This window comes from Nannospalax galili, unplaced genomic scaffold, assembly GCF_000622305.1.
Source record: "Nannospalax galili isolate Female #2095 unplaced genomic scaffold, S.galili_v1.0 scaffold633, whole genome shotgun sequence".
Classification (NCBI taxonomy): Eukaryota; Metazoa; Chordata; class Mammalia; order Rodentia; family Spalacidae; genus Nannospalax; species Nannospalax galili.
The window spans coordinates 5,922,051-5,925,673 of NW_008336075.1; positions in this window are offsets into that span (position 1 = coordinate 5,922,051).

Here is a 3,623-nt window from a genome sequence, read left to right on the forward strand (position 1 = left end):
AACCCTTCCCTCCACACCCTGAGCAGCCCTTTCCTCATGCCATGAGATGCTCCCCAGCCGAGTTGTTTCCTTTGGGCCATGTGCTGGACAGCTTTAGTTGTCAACTTAGCACACCTGGGTAGAGGGAGCCTCAATTAGGGAATTGCTTCTATTAGACTGGCCTATGGCCACATCTATGGGGTATTTTCTTAATTTTCAAGTAAAATGGGAGGGCCCAGCCCACTTCAGGCAGTGCCATCCCTGGGCAGGTTGTTCTTTATTGTATAAGAAAGCAGGCTGAGCAGGGACCAGGGGAGCAAGCCAGTAAGCACTTTCCTCCATGGCCTGTGCTCCAGCTCCTGCCTCCAGGTTCGTGCCCTGAGTTCCTCTTTAGGCTCCCTGAAGAATTGTGACCCAGGAGATATAAGCCAAATAAACTCTTTCCTCCCCAAGTTGGTATTGGTCAGAGTGTTTTGTCATAGCAATGAAGAAACAAACTAGAACAGGCCAGTTCAAGACTCCATTTCAAAATCCCTTTTCCTCAAATGTTCTTTATGGCTGAGCATCTGCCTGTGGCTTGACCATTCCTATTCACACCAACTCTACATTGGCTCTTTTTGTCCTTACCCAATCTTCTACTGAGTTGGTCTTATTTTTAATTCACTCATTGGTAAGATTTGTCTCGTGTGGTGTGTGTGTGTGTGTGTGTGTGTGTGTGTGTGTGTGTGTATGTATGTATGTATGTATGTGTGTGTGTGTGTGTTGAGACCAGAGCTCAACCTTAGATGCCACTCCTCAGGCACTATCCACCTCGGCGTTTTTTGTTGTTGTTGTTGTTGTTACAGGGTCTCTCACTGGCCTGGAACTCACCAAGTAGGTAAGACTGGAGGTTCATCAAGCCCCAGGAATCCACCTGTCTTTGTATCCTTAGTCCACCTTTGTCCTTACCCAATCTTCTACTGAGTTAGTTATCTTTTTAATTCACTCATTGGTAGAATTTGTCTCCTTTTAAAAAAGAAGATTCACATATGTGATTTATAACATTCAAACAAAATAACAGATATAAAGTAAAAACAAAGTTGCTGCATACCTCCCAATCCTTCCCTGACCCAAGTTCTCTGCCAGGGCCTAGGGTGACATCTTTGGTGTGTAGAAAGGACAACACCTGTGGCCACACTCCTTTCAGAGGAACCCTAAAATGTGCGTATGTGTACATGTGTGTAGGTTCATTTATGTGTGTGCTTACATGTCAGTGTGTATATATGTGCATACATGTGGAGGCCAGAGAACAACCTCAGGTATCACCTCAGGACACTGTGCATCTTGGTTTTTGAGTCAGTCTCTTACTGCTGGCCAGCAAGCCTCAGGGACCCACCTGTTTTTGCCTCCACAGTGCTGGGATGACATGTACACACCACTACACCCAACTTTGAAGTGGGTTCTGGGGATTGAACTCAGGTCCTCATGCTTGAGATGCAGCACACTTTTTAATGACTGATCTCCCCAGTCCCCAGATTTGTCTCTTTTCAAAAGGGATCTATGTGTCTCCACTTTCCTGTCTAGGAAGCAGGCGTAAGAGTTTTACTCCTCACAGGAGTTTCCAAGGGGCTGAGGGAGCTATGTAACATGCATGGAGTGCTTAGAACAGGACTGGCATGCATTAAACACATGGTCACATTATTCTAATGCCATAAGGACACAGAAAGACATTGGCCACTGCCTCTTGGAATTAAACATGTTTTGGCCTTCATATATCCTAACCACTACCTGTAAAGAGTAGGATACACTTGGGACAAGATCTGACCCTCAGCCACACTTAACTAGCACTGTGACTTTGGGCTGGTCCCTTTCAGAGTCTTCAAGTCCCTCCTACAAAGAAGCTATGTTTTGTTGTTGTTGTCATTGTTGTTTTGGGGGTCAGGGCTCATGTAGCCCAGGCTTCCCTCAAACTTGCTATGTAGCTGAGGATGACCTTGAGCTTCTGATTCTCCTGCCTGTACCTCCTGAGTGCTGGGACCACAGGCACTGGGGATTGAACCCTAGGTCTTATGCATGCTAGGCAAATAAGTTACCAACAGAATAACATCCCTAGTTCAACAGAAGGTTCTAGAACAATGATCTGTCTCTTTAATGTTGCTTTCATAGGGAATCTGGGATCAGTTTTTATGGAAGAGATATTCTCCTCCAGTTGTGGTTTCAGGGCTCATTTTGAACTAACCAACCATGGACTTCAGGAATGTAAATGCTTACAGGTCAACATGGCAGTGAGGTAGCAGCTCCTCTCCAGGGCCCGAGCCCGGCATGTTCCCCCTGCACAGGTGGCCAGCTAACTGCAGGCGCTGACTCTGGTGGGCATGGCCCTGAAGTTCAGCAGACTATTAGCTGGACAGTTCCCAGTGTGTTGGGAGCAGACTAAGGAAGGCGCCTGACGTTGGAAGAGGGCAGAGTGGCCACCTCCACCCAGTCTGCTGCTCCTTTCATCTGGGTTTGTCCCTTCCCACCAGACCTCAGATTCTAGAGCCCACAGTCATCCACGACTCTCAGTCTTCCAGAATCCACCCTGCTCCTTATTAATGGGACGCCTTGGGCTAGGGAGATGGTTTAGTTTGTAAAGTAGCTGCTTTACAAGTCTGAGGACCTCAGTTTGATTCCAAAGCCAGGTGCAGGGCCAGTGAGATGGCTCAGTGGGTAAAGGTACTTGCAGTCAAGCCTTATGACTGGAGTTAGATCCTCAGGACCAACATGTGGAAGGAGAGAACCAACTCCCGCAAGCTGTCTTCTGATATCTACGTGCACGTCATAGTGCATGCACTCCTTCCCCCACAATAAATAGATAGATGAAAAGAAAAATCTTGTCAGGCACACGGGAGGCAGAGGCAGGTGGATCTCTGTGAGTTCAAAGCCAGCATGATCTACATAATGACTTCTAGACCAGCTGGGGCTGCAGAGAGACCCTGTCTCAAAAAGAGTAAGAAAAAAAAAAATCTTTAAAAGTCTGGTGCAGTGGTTTACACTTATAATCCCAGTGGTGACAAAATGAGAAATGAAGACAGGTAGATTCCTGGAGCTCACTGGCCAGCTAGCCTCGCTTACTTGGCAAAGTTCCAGGCCTGTGAGAAACAGGGTCTCAAATGAAGTGTGGATGAAGAAACACATCCAAGGTTGTCCTCTGACCTCCTTATGCGTGCACACACACATGCACATCTGCACACACATGTGCACCCCCCCACATATGTAAACACAATAATACTCTGGTAGGGCTGGTAAGGTGACTCAGCAGGTCATGCAATTTGCCATATAAGCCTGAGGATCTGAATTTGAGTTCCAGAACCCATGATGTAGGGAGAGGACCAACTCCTGAAGGTTATCTTCTGATTTCCACACTTGTATCATAGTGCACATGCACCCACATTCACATTCACACACACACACACACACACACACACACACACACACACGGAATAAATAAAATATCAAAAATAACCAGGTGCCTGGGAGCCCCCCTCAAGGGCTCCCCTTTATCTTAGGGAGTTGTAGAGCTTAGCTCTCAACTCTCAACTCCAAGAAATTCACAGAGGGTGCTGTCTGCATGGCAAGTGCTTGGCCAAGGGGAAGGGGAGTGGCCACACACTAGGAATTAAGAA